Here is a 17,521-nt window from a genome sequence, read left to right as displayed (position 1 = left end):
TTGGAGTCCGACTGGCCACCCAACATCAAATAGAGCTGGGTGTCATCTGCATATTGATGACACCCCAGCCCATACCTCCGGGCAATCTGGGCGAGGGGGCGCATATATATGTTAAACAGCATTGGGAAAAGCACCACCCCCTGAGGCACCCCACATTCAAGCGGGTCCCTCTGGGACTGCTGTTCCCCTAACACTACCCTCTGTCCCCGACCCTGGAGAAACGAGACAAGCCACTGAAGGGCGAGCCCCTCAATCCCCACGTTGGTGAGGCGATGGGCCAGCAGCTGGTGGTCGACTGTATCAAATGCGGCCGACAGATCTAATAACAACAGCGCCGCCACACCGCCTCAATCCAAATGTCTCCGGAGGTCATCAGTAAGGGCAACCAGCACTGTCTCCATCCCATGACCCGGGTGAAAACCGGACTGGAATGGGTCAAGGACAGAAGCGTCATCCAGGAAGCTCTGTAGCTGAACCGCCACCGCCCTCTCTATCAATTTGCCCAAATAGGGCAAATTGGACACCGGCCGATAGTTGGCCAATTCCACTGGATCCAAAGTTGGTTTTTTCAAGAGAGGGCGGACCATTGCTTCCTTGAGTGCCTCGGGGAACCGCCCCTCTATATCTTAATTCAACAGCATTTAAAGAAAATATATATAAGATGTTCCATAGGTGGTATTGGTCACCAGATAGAATTGGGAAATGTTCACCTAAAGTCTCGAAGAACTGTTGGAAATGTAAGAATAATATAGGAACATTTATACATATGTGGTGGAAACGTAGTAACTTGCAAAAATTTTGGAAATCTGTTAAGCAGATAATATTAGAAATAATGAATGTGAACTTAAATTTGGTACCAGAAATATATTTACTAAACATTATTCCAGATAACTTTAATCAAGAAGATAGATACTTACTAATATACATCTCAATTTCATCAAGAATTATGGCTGCCCAATATTGGAAAAAAGACAAATTACCCTCTAGAATAGAAATAGCAAAGAAATTGCTGGAAATAGCTGAATTGGACAAATTGACTCTGTCATTACGTGGTAAAGATGAGACAATATTCCAAAGAAGATGGTTATGAGTATATAAATGGTGGGAAAACTATATTATATGTAAGACTCCAAAAACATGAATATGTATTTATAAAAATATACTTGGCTGTATAGTAAAACTGTATAAATAAAGTATTTTTTTTAAGAAAAGAAAACAAAGGAGGCTTATCTCCCCACGTCTGTCTTCTTAATTCTTCTTCGTTCTTCTTCTACTTCCAACTCAAAAAGGGAGTGATGTCTCTTTAATTTTTTAGTTGAGGATGAGGCTTATGTTCTAGTCCCTTGCCGCTATCGCTGCAATCCGCATTCTGAGCTTAAAGCTCCACGTTCAGAGCTTAAAGCTCCACGCCTCCAAATAAGTCTGCTCTATTTTGTGCCGTAGAAGCTCCAGCGTTCCCAAAGAAAGAGTTTTAAATAAAGCGGAAAGGACAAATCGTTGTATGCCCTATACTAAATATTTTCATTAGTTGGAGTCAGGGCACTTTTCCCAGCTGCTGAATTGAAGCAGCAAGTTCCCGCCCCTCTTTATTTCACGCCCTCAACTTCTCCTTCAATTACGGGCCACTGCAGGTGATTCTTACTGCGTTCTCTGAAGTCGCGACCAGGGAACCCGCACGTGGCTGGCTGGACTAGTCCGTGTGTCTTAGAATTCCACCCGCTGAAACTTAAGTTTCCCCATTCCATCTATGAGGAGATTTCTTCTCAGCTTGGACCTCAGATAAGTATAAGCGATATCCTGTTGTGTTATCCCCCTTGTCTGTTGAATTTATTATTTTCCATGCTGATTGCTTTCTATATACCATTGTAACTAAGGAACGTGTGAATCTGCGTGTGCATATGTTTTTGTATGCTTGAGAACTGCTTAGTAAAAGGCAACATTTATTCATTAAACCTAGCGTGTTGTCTCACTTCCTGGGAAATAGGAGCGTTCGTTGGCCAATCCGCCCTCTGTATACACGGGAAAGATTACTCACGCCGCGCCCACTATCATACATAAGGCAGAGACGGGCATTCGGAACCGTCCTTAGAGGAGGTCCGGTATCAGCAGCCCCTGGGTATACCAGGGAGCTAGCCTAGAGCGAGGGCGCAGAGGGTGCCGGGGAGCGATCACGTCAATGGCCGTGGAAAGTCGACTATGTCAATCATCCACGAGCTCATCCAATGAACTGCCAGGGGGCATCGGATCCCGCAGGGCCACTTGAAGCCGCACTGGGTCCAGTTGGCTCTGCGGGCGAGCTAAAATCCGCTCGCCGTCTATACAGGGTCAGGGCAGGACATTCACATGGGCCTTCAAGGCATAGTGGTCCGACCATGGCACTGCTTCCGCAGTGATCCAGTCCACTGTAATCCCCATCATGAAGATTAAATCGAGTGTGTGCCCTGCCTGATGCGTCGGGGCCGATACACACTGGGAGAGTCCCAGCGATGCCATGGACATCACTAGGGCGTAGCCCGGCTGGAGGGCGCGTCATCAGCATGGACGTTGAAGTCACCCAAGATTAACAGACTAGGGTGCTCCAGCGCCCAGCCTGATACGGCCTCCAGCAGGGACAGCAAGCAACTGGCCGGTGTGTTAGGCGGCCAGTACACCAGCCAAATTGCTACACTCTCCTCGGCCTCCAGCACCAGACCGACACACTCTAAGCCCGCAATCTCCAACATAGGGAGCGCCCTGAAGGAGTAAGCCTCCCGCACAAATATCGCCACTCCCCCCCACCCCCTAGTCCGTGATTGGTGTAGGACCGAGAACCCCGGTGGGGCAAGCTGGGAGAGAGCTACAGTCTCCCCTTCCTGCACCCAGGTCTTGGTCACGCACGCCAGGTCAGCCTGTTGTTCTATGACAAAGTCCCGAAGGACTGTTGTCTTGTTGTTGATAGACCTGGCGTTACACAACACCAATGACGGACAGGGGTTACTAATCCTAGCCCCACTGCTGGCATCCTTTGGGATGGGTTGCAGGCTGGAAGGACACCGAGCCCTTTTGTTTCTCAGTGTCCTTCCTTTATTACTCTGCCCAGACCCACCGCTATTCTTTCCCCTCCCAAAGAGCACCGGAATCTCTTGTTCTGGCATTGCTGCATCTGCCTGTCCACACCATAGCTCCAGACCGCTGGCAGCAAGTTGAATAAATATCCTCCTGATGCCGTTGTTATAACCTGGCTCTCCCACCCCACTACACAACTACAATCCCACAATCTGCTATACAAAACTAATTTATCCTATACTTGTTCGTGCCAGCAAGCTTACATCACCATTCCTTAAATGTTTAAACAATCTACCTGGCACTCATAATTCCCTCCTCTAACATTCATCACTTAACCCACTTAAAGCAGAATATTCCTCCTTCTCACTCATGCATCCGAACAGTCATTCAGCGGCTAAAGTCTGTTGGCTCCGCATCTATCAGGGGAGTCGGGTACAATCACCTCTCCGCTTATTAGCTGGTCTTCTGTTGGTCTATCACTAGGGGCGCCGACTGCTCCGTCAGAGGTCCTGACTGGTCTGTCGCGGGCCCGCCACCAGGGGCACTCTGCTTTTGGATCTAGTCCCCGGCGCTCCTCCTTTTCCTCGACTGCAGGCCAGTCTCCTTGGGCCCCCAGGAGGCCACTGCCCCCCTCCAACACCCGAACTCGGAGGCCAAGGCCCACCGCCTGCCCGCCCTCTCCGTCTTGCTATTTGAAAATCCTATCCATTCGCTGCTCCCTGCCAGTTATCAGCTGGTCACATACAGCTGCTACCATGTGCAGAATTAAACATTTATATTATAACTATCTTGCAAACTATATTTTTGAGCATACGTATCATATACAATGTTTAATTCTGCCTGCAGCAGCAACTGCTTGGCTATGGGCAAGGGAGCCAGCATGTACGTGATTTTCCAGTATCTTCTCCTTAGCTATCACACACACAATGTCCCCCAAAACAGCACTTACTTAATGCATGAATCAACCCAATGGTCGTGTGAATTGCCCCTTAGATCCCTTCCCAATCTGAAGAATAATCCACAAACCAATACCAATTGCAGTTATCCTGTTGGCATTGAGAGGGCAAGGTAAAATGAAGACATTGGTTTGACAGGTAAGCTAATTGTGTGTTAGCCTCAAGCATACTCCTTCATCAGATACACTTTAGGGAGATTTTGATAAGGTCATGGATTTAACAGGGAAAGCCTGCAGGATTTTCATGAAGTCTGCTCCTCAGTCTTTGGAACAATCCTTTCCATGATCCAGTGCTACCGTGCAGCAACAGGTATGATATCAGCCTGCCATCCAGTGTCTTTTTACACTCATGTTCCTGGGAGAATCAATTCATTTATCTTCACATAGGTCTCATTTAAATGCAGTTTCTTCCTCACTCAAGAACCCAGTGAGCACATGTGAATGTCTTCAAATAAAAAGGTTATTTCCATGTCAACACCTAGTCATTTAGTTGGTGTTACTGGCATGACTGGTTTTTACTGGATCTGGTATTTATTCATTCCCTGCGAGCTGCCTTGAACATAGCAGAAGGCAGGGTACAAATCCCATAATAAACAAATAAACAGCAATGTTATTAGGTAAGTCAGCCTTGTTCCCTTTTTACATATAGAGAACTAAGGCTCATGAAGACCGTCTTGCTTGAGTTCATCCAGTGAGGGGCTCTTGAGTATTGGTCCTCTAGACTAGACCAGCCTACTTTGCCTCAATCTCCACTGTCCCGCTTATCCTGCGGCAATCCCAAAAGGAATTAAACCATTTTAAGTGTATTTTCATATTACAAATTTATATCAGTTTATACCACTTTAACTGCCATAACTTCTCCCAAAGAATTATGGGAATTATAGCATTGGGGCAAGGAGATGATGGTTATGAAAGTTAAAGAGTGATGACAGATTTAATATAATGCCAGAGTTTACAGCAGGTGCCTGAACTACAGGATGAGATCAGCTCCATCTAAGGTTGCCAAACCAGCTCCCACAAGCAGATGGAGTTTTCAGGGGGAGAACCCTTGAAAAACAGTATTGTATGCATTGCAACATCACTTGCATGTGAAAACCCACAATGCAACGCTCTAGGAATTACTCAAACCTCTATGGGAAAGATCATAGAGATTTGGGGTATTCCTAGAGCATTATGGTGTGGCCATGACTTCACTTCTGGGTTTCTGCAGGGTGGAGTTCTCCCCACTGCTTGGAGGAAAGCAGAGAAAGTAGGAGACTGCCTGCTGAAACGGGATAAGTAGCAACACTAGCGTTTTCCTAGCTCTGCAACTGAAATGACAAGGATACACACTAGTAAACCAAACTCAGGCTCAGCAATCAATCTTGCTCCCTGACCCACACTCCAATGCACTCCAAGTCCACCTTTATATATTAAGCCCCAAACTAATGTTTGCCATTCATCCTTTACCTTTTAAATTAAATAAAACTTTTTTTATAAAGTGTAATATTGCTCAAGGGATTGAGGGTGTTTCTTGGAGAGCTAATGGGATCTCCACCGACCAACAACACTCCCAGTCTCCTTAGCGTTGCCAGCCTTGAGGTGGGGGCTGGAGGTCTCCCAGGATTACAACGGATCTTCAGATGACAGAGATCAGTTCCCCTGGAGAAAATGGGAGGCGGACTTTACAGCATTATGTGTCCCAGTGACTTGGAAACTTTTAAGAGGCTCTGCAAGGCTGCTGTATCCATCTTGGTGTTAAATGGAGTGAATGTTGCAAGCCTGTTATTGCATTTTATTTGGCTGTATCAGGTTTTATTAGGATGAGAGGAGAATTTGGGCATTGATTGTTGTTTCATATTTTTATTTTATATTTTTTATTTATTAATTCCATTTGTATCCCGCCTTCCCCGCAAACAGGCTCAGGGCGGCTTACGTAGTTGGTACAAGGTACCATAAAATCCACATAAAAACATTTAAAACATTTTTAAACGACCAGGTAATCATAAAGTGCTAGTAATAATAATCATATAATCATTAATTGAGATGGCATGCTATATGATGTAACAGCAGACAATTCTGACTCAGTGATCTTCTGGTGTCACACGATGGTATGGCTCAATCTCAAAGCTGGGGCCGGCCCATAACCACAGATGTTGGTGGTAGTGGTGAGAGCGGCTCCCAGTTGAAGGCCTGGTGGAAGAGCTCTCTCTTACAGGCCCTGCGGAACTGTAGAAGATCCCGCAGGGCCCTGATCTCTTCCGGGAGCTCATTCCACCAGTATGGAGCCTCAACTGAAAAGGCCCTGGCCCTGGTGGCAGCGAGCTTGGCATCCTTGGGGCCTGGGAGGGTCAATCGGTGTTGTGACCCCAACTGTAGTGCTCTGGGGTATATATGGGGAAAGGTGGTCCCTCAGGTATGTCAGACCCTGGCCATATAGGGCTTTAAAGTTAAGTACCAGCACCTTGAAGCAAATTCGGTATGCTATTGGCAGCCAGTGCAGTGCCTTCAGCACAGGCCGGATGTGCTCCCATCTAGGGAGGCCCATCAGAAGCCTGGCCATGGCACTAGCTGCAGCTTCCAGATTTGCAACAAGGGCAGCCCCATATAGAGAGTGTTACAGTAGTCTAGTCTCAAGGTGACCATCGAATGGATCACTGTAGCGAGGTCATCTCGGTCAAGGAAGGGAACCAACTGCCGAATCAGCCAAAGATGGTAAAAGGCCAACTTAGCAGTGGCTGCTACCTGGGCCTCCATTTTTAAGGAGGTATCCAGGAGCACTCCCAAACTCCTAACCACCGGCGCTGGTACTAGTGGTATCCCACCAAAGGTCAGGAGTGGGATCCCTACGCCCAAACCGCCCCGACTCAGGCACAGGACCTCCATCTTTGCCATGTTCAGCTTCAGCCAGCTCAGTCTAAGCCAACCAGCCATGGCTTGCAGTGCCCAGTCCAGATCTTCCAGTCTGGAGTCCGACTGGCCGCCCAACATCAGATAGAGCTGGGTGTCATCAGCATACTGGTGACATCCCAGCCCATACCTCTAGGCGATCTGGGTAAGGGGGCGCATATAGATGTTAAATAACATCGCGGAAAGCACTGCCCCTTGAGGCACTCCGTACTCAAGCAGGTGTCTCCTGGACCACTGTTCCCCTAGCACCACCCTTTGTCCCCGACCCTGGAGAACGGAAGCAAGCCATTGCAAGGCAAGCCCCTGGATCCCCATGTCGGCGAGGCGGTGGGTCAGCAACTGATGGTCGACCGTGTCGAATGCAGCCAACAGGTCCAACAACAACAGTGTCACCAAACCACCCCGATCCAGATGCCTCCGGAGGTCATATCTCTGGGCGATCTGGGCAAGGGGGCGCATATAGATATTAAATGACATCAGGGAAAGCACTGCCCCTTGAGGCACTCCGTACTCAAGCAGGTGAGTAGCACCACCCTTTGTCCCCGACCCTGGAGAACGGAAGCAAGCCATTGCAAGGCAAGCCCCTGGATCCCCATGTCGGCAAGGCGGTGGGTCAGCAACTGATGGTCGACCGTGTCGAATGCAGCCAACAGGCCAACAACAACAGTGTCACCAAACCACCCCGATCCAGATGCCTCTGGAGGTCATCCATAAGAGCGATTAACGCCATCTGTGTCCTGTGTCCCAGGCGGAAGCCAGACTGGAAGGGATCTAATATGGAAGTGTCATCCATAAAGCCCTGCAACTGTATCGCCACCGCCCTCTCAATTAATAGGGCAAACTGGAATAGTTAGCCAATTCGGCCGGATTCAGAGATGGTTTTCTCAGGAGAGGATGGACCATCACTTCCTTGAGTGCACCTGATATTTTCCCTTAGGGCACCTCGAAACCCTTCATGGCCAGCTTTAATAAGCCAGGAAGGGCACAGATCGTCTGCACGTGGCTGGGCGTACAGTTGCAAGCAATCTGTCAACTTCCTCCAGGCTGAGCGGGCTGAAATGATCCAAAACTGCAATCGAAGACGTGCAAGGGGCCTCGAGTTCACTCACTGTTTCAACTGTGGTGGGGAGGTCACGGCGGAGCACAAAGACTTTATCCACGAAATAGCTCGCAAATGCCTTGCAGCCAATGTCCAATTCCCTAGCGTTTGGTCTGCCCTGTGGCAGAGCTGTTATAGACCAAATCGTTGCTTTAATTGTAAGCAAACTTCAACCATGGAGGACGGTGGCACACAGATGTTTTAAGAAAATAAGAAAATAAACTGTACTTTTGCCCTACATTCTAAAGGCAGGAAATGACCAATATTTGGAACAGAAGACTTGCATCAGAATCCTTTAGGCAGTAGAGAGGGTGGACTAGGAGGAACATTGCTGCCAGCTGTAATACCTGAGCTGAGGTTTTCTTTGTTCTTCCTGGTTCCAGGTATAAAGTTGGGTATGGCCAGAGAGAGAGATGAGCCCTTGGGCAAGAGCCAAAGAGCTGCTCAGCTATACCTTCTGCTCTACAATCTTTGACAAGCAGGCCAGTTGGATCCCAGACAATAGCAATAGCTGTATTATATTAAACTGTATTATATTTTGATTGTAATTTCTTTTTGTATTTTATGTTCCTTCAAGGAGAAAAGTGGGGAGTAAACAGTCTAAGGAAAATTGGAGTCATGTACTCTCACCATTTTCAGGAACTTTGACTCAAGAGACTAAAAAGGGAGAGTCTTTGGGATTTTCCTCTCTATTTGCAAGTGATTTGCAGAACCCAGATTGCCCTTTCAAAAGGTCCAGGCGTCAGCTACAGTGCAAGCAGCCTCCCAAGAAACAATCATTTAGAAAGGCAAGTATCAGACAACAGGCACTGGCAGGTCAGAGGCCTGTGTTTGGAGCAGCCTACATTTACAACAACTGCATGAATAGGCCAAATGACTTTCCTATGTTTCCACTGCAGTGAAGAGACTGAGAATGGTAGAAAATGGAAAATTACTGGGAGATATAAGGAACTGATATTGTTCTAGTTGGCAAATTGCAGACAGTGGCTTGGATACTACACAAAAGTTCCGTACATGCTTCCTCTTCTGCTAAAACGTCTGCTTGCACAAGACCAATGGTTTTAAATGGGCCATTTTAGCACAAGAGGAAGTGCACCCTATGGCAATATGTGCACACAACTCGTTTGTAGGATTGAAGCCAAAGTCTATTTTTAACGCACACACAAAATGCAGGTTATCCATGCAATCTTTCCAAGACAGAAACCACGTGGCACTGCACTTTTGCTTTTATTCTAGTGTGCTTCAGTGTAAAGATCCAGTGCGGTATAGCGGTAAATAGTTCCAGGATCTGAAAGACATAGGTTCAAATCCCCATTCTGCCACACAATTTTGCTGGGTAATCTTGGGCCAGTCACACACTCTCAGCCTAACCTTCTTCATTGAGTTGTTGCAAGGATTAAATGGGGAGCAGAGAACCATGGATGCAACCCTCAGCTCCTTGGAAGATAGATGGGATAAAAATGTGATCGGATGGACCAAAAGATACTTCTTGAAAGACCATGCACACATACTGCCCTCCAGTGTCATTGCTCCTATTTTCCCTGATAGGAAGCCACCCACCATCTCCCAATCCATTATGTGGGAATGGGATTTATTTTATTTATTTTATAACTTCGATTTCTACCCCGCTCCAACCCCGAAGGGTCTCTGAGCGGCTTACAAGTTCCGAATTTATCCCTAGCTAAGGCCACATGTCGACAGGGGTTGGGGCTGCCTACCGGCACCCAGGTGGCAGGGCTCGCTGTTTTTCTTGGTTGTTCTTCCCGGGCGGTCTTTCGGGTGTCAGTGCTCGGTTCCTGGTGTGGTCGTCCGGTCCGGTGGCTTCTTCTTTCTTTCTTTCGGCGGGCCCGTCTGGTATGTGGGTCGTATCGACTTACAGCCCAGCTAACGTCCGTACGGCTCCGCTGCGCTTGCGTCACGTCACCACATCCTTCTGTGGCTCCGCCTCTGTCTCCACCTCCATCGCTCCGCTTGCCTTCGCTCTGCCGCTCCGACGCTATGCCACTCCATCGCCACCATTTCCACCGTCACCGCCGCTGCTGCTGTCGCTTCTACTGCTCCTGCCACACACACCCGTATGGGGTGGGTGCCCCCTGCCACCTAAGCGCAGGTACCCATTCATCTACTCACTTATATTAATTGCTTTCGAACCGCTGGGTGGTTCGAAAGCAATTATCACTTAACTGGAGAAAGATTAGGAAAAGTACAAGAATAACAATAAGGGCGGGGGGGGGTTGCAGTGTTCTAATTGTCTAATTGTCTTGCAAGTGGCCTTTAAAGTGATAAATCTATTAGGTCTAACTTTGATCCAATAACAAAGGAACAGCCCCACCTGGAGGTGGCCAGTGGGAATCCATACAAAACCAACCTCTTTTTAACTACTCTAGAATAAGGGTGGCTGATTCACACTATCCCTAGAATTACACAAGACACATTTTAAAACTTGTTAAAAGTCACTAACCACATGCAAGAAAATGACATGCATGGCAGTGGCCAAATAGCATATGCTTTATTACTTCTGAAACGTATCTCAAAAGAACTCACAGGGGAACAACTCACAAAACTCACAAGAACTCACAGGAGCCAAAAATCCTAAATATAAATACACATTGATGGGGTCCGAACTGGCAGAGACTGACCAAGAGAGAGAGCTTGGAGTCATAGTAGATAACTCAATGAAAATGTCGAGACAGTGTGCAACTGCAATAAAAAAGGTCAACGCTATGCTGGGGATTATTAGGAAGAGAATTGAAAACAAATCATAATGCCCCTGTATAAATCAATGGTGCGACCTCATTTGGAGTACTGTGTACAGTTCTGGTCATCACACCTCAAAAAGGATATTATAGCATTGGAAAAAGTGCAGAAAAGGGCAACTAGAATGATAAAAAGGTTGGAACACTTTCCCTATGAGGAAAGGTTAAAACACTTGGGGCTCTTTAGCTTGGAGAAACGATGGCTGAGGGATGACATGATCGAGGTTTATAAGATTATGCATGGGATGGAGCAGATAGAGAAAGAAGTACTTTTCTCCCTTTCTCACAATACAAGAACTCATGAACACTCAATGAAATTGCTGAGCGGTCGGGTTAGAACGGATAAAAGGAAGTACTTCTTCACCCAAAGTGTGATTAACACATGGAATTCACTGCCACAGGAGATGGTGGCGGCTACAAGCATGGACAGCTTCAAGAGGGAATTAGATAAGCATATGGAGCAGAAGTTCATCAGTGGCTATTAGCCACAAGGTATAGATAGGAACTCTCAGTCTGGGGCAAGTGATGCTCTGTATTCTAAGTGCTTGGTGGGGCAACAGTGGGAGGGCTTCTAGTGTCCTGGCCCCACTGCTGGACCTCCTGATGGCACCTGATATTTTTGGCCACTGTGTGACAGAGTGTTGGACTAGATGGGCTGTTGGCCTGATCCAACACTGGCTTCTCTTATGTTCTTAATAATCTATCCCCTCATACAGAATCACAGCTACATCTACAATCAAACAGACCTAAGTATTATGCCAATTTGACAGTGCAATCCCATGTGGAGTTACATGCTTCTAAGCCCCCAGACTTCAGAGGATTTCACTGTCAGACCTCACCTCACAATAGCCATAACGGACAGTCTCTAAGGGAAACTGATATAAAGGAAAGGGGTACAAGGCAATATATCCCCATTACGTTTTGTAAACACTGCTTTCTTTATATTAAAAAGTAATCTGCTTTTCTGAAGTAGCATTTGTAGGACACAAAGCTGCTTGCCACACCCATAGACTGATAGCATTTTTTACTGGTTGGATGGGAATCTGAAAAACAGGGTTGTCTATGAAAAACATTAGATCAAGGTGACACATACAATGTGTGGATGTGAATGTTGGACAATGAAAAAAGCTGACAGGGGGAAAAGTTGATTCATTCAAAATGTGGTGTTGGAGGAGAATTTTATGGATACCATGGACCACGAAAAAGACAAATAAGTGAGTTCTAGATCAAATCAAGCCTGAACTCTCCCTAGAAGCTAAACTGACTAAACCGAGGCTACTGTAGTTTGGTCACTGGAAAAGACAATAATGCTAGGAAAAGCTGAAGGAAGAAGGAAAGAGGAAGATGCAACATGAGATGGATTGACTCAATCAAGGAAGCCATGGCCCTCAGTCTGTAAGACCTAAGCAAGGCTGTAAACAATAAAACGTTTTGGAGGTCATTAATTCATAGGATCACCATAAATCAGAAGTGACTTGATGACACTTCACACATGATAAAAACTGACTGAGGTTACTTCTAGATCAGCTGGCCTATCCACATCCCTTGCTGCTAAGCTTTGCACTCTAAGTCTCAGTATGACCTCTTCATTCCTGTCCTGCTCACCAAGGAAGTGGGTCCATGCATCTGATGGTGAAGGCAAGATCTGACTACTGGCAGCCATGTTGGATTTTGGAACTACCTCTGGTAACATACCTAATCAATCATGAACTTAATCTTTTTTTATTTTCTGTGTAAACCTTGTAACAGTCTGCCTCTTAAACTGCTGGTTTTTAAAAATAAAAATTCTGACTGAGAATATGTTGGATTAACATTTTTTTACACTTATAGCTTGCTTATATCATTCTCCTCTCTTCCGTTTTATCCTCACAACAACCCTGTGAGACAGGTTAGGCCAAGGGGATGTGACCAGTGTTCCCTCTAAGCTGAGTTAGAGTGAGCTAGCTCACAGTTTTTTTTGCCTCTGGCTCACATATTTTTGTCTTAGCTCAGGAAGGATGACTCCAGAGCAAACTAATTTATGCAGCAGCCAAATCACTTGCTCATAACTTTGATGCCTGTAGCTCACAAAGTAGAATTTTTGCTCACAAGACTCCACAGCTTAGAGGGAACATTGGATGTGACTAGCCCAATGTCACCCAGCCAGCTTCCATGGCAGAGCAGGGATTCAAACCTTGATCTCCCAGAACTTAGTCTGACACCCTAACCACCACACTGGCTTTCTTCATTGCCTTGGAGAGGCTTTATGCCTTCAAGAAAACCTTGTCTGCGGAATAAGCAAAGGTGCTCTCACTCCACTGTACCATATCTAGTGGTACAGCATCTGCTTTGCATGCAAGAAGGTTCTAGGTTCAATCCTGGGCATATCCAGCTATAAAAAGGATGACAAGAGATGATGTGAAAGACCATTCCCTGAGACCCTGCAGAAACCTCCGCTAGAACAGGCAGGCGACAGTGACCTTGACAGACCAATGACTCAGTAGAAGGCAGCTTCATAAGAGCACTGTAGAGGCCAGTTTAAGTAATAGAGATTTAGTTTCCCCTAATTCTTCACCTGTGCACTGTAAATGGTCACACCCAGGTCTGAATATGAGCTAAAGAGAGAAAACTGAACTGACTTTAGGACACACACACACATCCCAAGCACCACAATTCCTCAGGCTGCCTTGGAACTAATGGCTCAGATACTGTCAGCCAAAAAAAAAAAAAAAAAAAGGCCCTGCATCTCAGAGGAAGAGAATCTCCCAGCCCTGCTCTCCAAGAGAAAGAAGATAATTAACCTCCCCCAAATGGCTTTTCCCTGACAAAGCAATTCTGAGACCAACTGAGTTAACTGAGAAAAAGAAGCCTGCTTTATTTCTGGAGACTCCATGCAAGCAAGACTTGTTCCCATTTGGAGAGAAGTAAGTAGTCCCCCTCCCCAACCCCAACTTGCTACTTATTAAGAGATGCTAGGAACTGCCTGGCTGTGCACATTAGTAGCAAGAGTAGTTCACACATGGAAGGAAAAACAAAGCGGGACTCAAGATGTTCCCTTGAAGCTAAAGGAGGAACCTGCCTAAGAGCCCACAGGGAGCCTATTCCCGGCTTAATCTGCTTTGTACGTAATTGTTTCCTAATGAGTATGTCCTTGTTTGGTCCCAGTAGGCCCAGGGCCTGGGGCTGCCACTGAGCTTTCCTATCTCCTGACTACCATTATGAATATTCTCTTAGGCAATGCTGCTCTCTAATTGCTGGGCATTGTCCATATTTACAGCAGACAGTCTCTAGAGGTGAAGTTCAGAGGGAGGACTGTACCTGTCAGTTTAAAAAAAAAAAAAGTTCAGAGAAATTTCTCTTGGTTGATGGCTCAGAGATTTCCATCTCTCAGACCTAGAAGAAATATTCTGTGTCTTTCAAAAATGACTTTCAAAAAGGAAGCGGAAAACCAGCAATCGAAATTCCAGAGCAGCAGCCGTGTTTATTTTATTTTATTTATTTAGATACTTAGATACCCTCCTCCCCAATGGGGGCTCCAAGCATTCTCCCCCTCTCTGTACCACCCTGCAAATGGGTAAAGATTGGCAACTTCCTGTTCACGCACACTCTCTGTGGTAGCTCCCACCCTTGCAGAAGGGCCTGCCTGAGGAGATCAAGAAGGCTCCCACATGTCTATCGTTCTGCAAAATGTGCCAAACAGAAACGTTCAGGAGGACATTTTTAGAGAACTAGAGGAGAATGAACATTTCATTCCTTGATAATGGAACAGGTCTATAGTTCACTGGAACAAATGAACTGCAATGATTATTCTAGGAATCATCTTGCTTCTGCTGCATTATCTTTTACCTTTGCAATTCCACTATTTGTTGCTTAAGCAGCTGTGGTTTGCATTGTAACTCTGCAATTCTAGTCCAATTGCACTGGATATTTTATCCTGTAAAATTGCATTGCTTTTTATTCTGTAATCCACCTTAACTCTCAGCAAGAAAGGTAGGCTATTAATAAAATTAATAAGTCTCCACAGTAATTATGTGAGAAAGATTATACTGTCCCAAGGTCATTCAGCAAGCTTCCACGGTTGAATGGGGATTCGAACCTGGGGTCTCCCAGATCCTAGTCTGCCACTCTACTCACTATACCTCACCAGCTCTGGCATATTAGCCTGTTGGAACAAAAATAACAGGAATCTTGTGGCACCATAAAAACTAACATCATTTTATTCCAGCATTTATTTTCCTTTATCTCTGGGAAGCTCCTTGATACATAGATCTTGAGCAGCAGAATTGTTTAAACACATTGCCTAATGGACATAAAAACTGAAATAAATTTTGCAGCTGCCAATGGAACTTTAAGATCTCTATAATTCAATAAAAAGGGTATTACCACAGACAAAGATAATACAGGCCAATCAGTTAAAGATGTAATGTAACACAACCGAAGAACTTCATACAAGGGACATTCCAATCACATATGCACTAGAGAAGCAATCAATCTCTAACATTATTATTACCCTTAAAAGCCTCCAAATTCCTCAGTTCGCTAATCATATCTGATGATAAAACAATCAGTGAAAATTTCTCGAGAGCTTTTTGCCAAGACCTTTAAGAATCTAGTTTAAAAAGAGCTACATGTCCCTCCGCACTAAAGAACAACTTAAGCTGTACCTTAAAAGCCAACAACCGTGCTTTAGCTTCAAGAGACATTTGACCAAACTTGGCATGGAGAACAACACCTGCAATGCACAGTGGAACATTAAACAACCTTCATAAAAACTGAAGGAGAGGTCAATCTATAGTGTCATTGATTGAATTTATCCAAATGTCAGCAACAAAACAAACAATCATAACATATTTTAAATTAAAACTTGTATAGCTCCTGGAATATATTTTCCACCTTTAGTAGAAAAGAAATTTACAATAGCCACAACACCAGGTTTAATTTTATTACATATGGCTTTTTGATGGGAATTCCAACTCAGGTTATATGAAAAAAGGCAAGATAAAGAAAAAAATTAACCTGTTTAACTTTAATACCATCCAATAACCAATGAAACGAGGTCAATTTTGTCTTCTTAGAGAAGTTCATAATCTTAGATTTATGATGGTTTATCAACAGACCTTCCCTAGAATACTCAGAGAGAATTATTTAATGACCTTTGCAATCTCACCGTTGTACAGGACAAAAGAACTGCATCGTCAGCATACAACAAGGTTGGAATACTACAGTTTGCTAACTTTGGTGGGTGACCAGTGTAAGTTCTGGTGTGCTAGAGCCCACTTTTTCAGACACAGTGAGTGGACTAGTTTATTACAATTTTAATTATTTTAAAATGCGAAGAAAGTTAAATAACAACAAGCCAAACAGGATTCAGAAAGACTCAGAGGCCAAGTAGAGGGCGGGGAGCAGGGGGAGAAGACAATAGCAACCTAGTTCAAGACACAGCCATGTTTACCCAGTAGGGTTGCCAACAGGCCTGGAGAAAACATGCCCTGTCCCTTTAATGGAGGCTTTTAATAGGATCTTATTTAACCAGCCATGTTATTTCCCTACATGGGATAAGAAATTTCAATTGCCCATTTTCACATATTAAGCCTCTATTTTTCTCCTGACCTGCAGGAAAACCTATTGACCATCCTGCAACCACCTTCTTCCTACTTCCTTTAATAGGGGCTGCTGGGAGTCAAAGAAAACGTGGACCCTCAATTGATCTTATGTGAACTTGCATGCCAAAGCGAGGCCAGACTGTATTTAAGTACAACAAGCTTTCTCCATTTCTCTGGACCTACTCACACAACTGTCTCCTTATACAACAGGCACAGCAAAATGTTTGTCTCTGCTGATTTCCAGCTTTAGACAATGGGGGGGGGGCAGTCACCTATATGTACATCAGCTGTGGCGTGAAGGACTCAACCTGTATCAGCTATGCCATTTTGCCAGAGCATCTCATACATTGAAAAAGTGATGTGACACCAAATCTTATAAATCTGTATAATGGTTGGCACAGCTGGAGTTGTCGGGGCACAACTTTTTCAGTGACCACAGGGCAGTGAGATGGTGATGTGAACAGGCCTCCGTGAATGTTCGAGTTCTGAGCCTGTATGCAAATATTAGCTGTGGCTAGCATAGACAGCCAGTGAGGACTGAGAAGACCTCAGTTCTAGTGAAACTTTACAGGTGACCTAGGGCCAGTCACTTACTCTAAGTCCAACTTATTATCTCACACAATACTGGTGAGTATAAAAAGGAGGAGAGGAGAGCAGGGTATGCAACCCTGAGCTCCTCAGAGGTTGAGGGACAGAAATGCACCAAATGCACTAGATAAGACCCGGGCTTTGTGACAAAGTGCACAGACTGCATAGAATACATTAAACAATGCACAGCTAGTTAAACAAACCAACAGGGTTTTTGGGTAAAGCAGAGGTGAAGAGGGGTGGCCAATGAACTGAGAAACTGAAAACAACAAGGCAAGTGTGTCTCACAGACCTTGTCTCTGCACATCCTCTGTGACTCGGAAGCCATCTGGCTGCAGTGACAAAGAGAGATGTGCAGCAGCAATCTCAGCAGATGAGCAGTGAGGAAAGCCCATTAGTGACGGCAGGTTTGACTGACTGCTGTCCACCAGAACTCAATCTGACTCTCAACTAATTATTTTTCTACATATACACTGAACAAGCTGACCAAAGACTTCCAGTTAGTACCAGGGCAGGATTCACTGGGCTTTTGGAGTACAAGTTTCAAAGCAAAAAAAAAGGCCATGGCAAAGTCTTCTTAACAACACTAGCTCATTGCTCGCCTTGG

The 17,521-nt window shown here is 45.3% G+C and overlaps 1 protein-coding gene across 1 annotated transcript in view; it reads right to left on the bottom strand.

Annotated features, from left to right (window-relative positions):
• Positions 1 to 17,521, bottom strand: part of ADCK1 (aarF domain containing kinase 1) — a 177,481-nt gene that overhangs the window by 149,340 nt on the left and 10,620 nt on the right. The gene's annotated exons all lie outside the window — the stretch shown is intronic.

The sequence above is a fragment of the Gekko japonicus genome, unplaced genomic scaffold, assembly GCF_001447785.1.
Source record: "Gekko japonicus isolate JY-2015 unplaced genomic scaffold, Gekko_japonicus_V1.1 scaffold3, whole genome shotgun sequence".
In the NCBI taxonomy this organism is placed as follows: domain Eukaryota; kingdom Metazoa; phylum Chordata; class Lepidosauria; order Squamata; family Gekkonidae; genus Gekko; species Gekko japonicus.
Note: the sequence above shows the minus strand (reverse complement) of the source record. Positions and strands in the feature narration are given on the sequence as shown.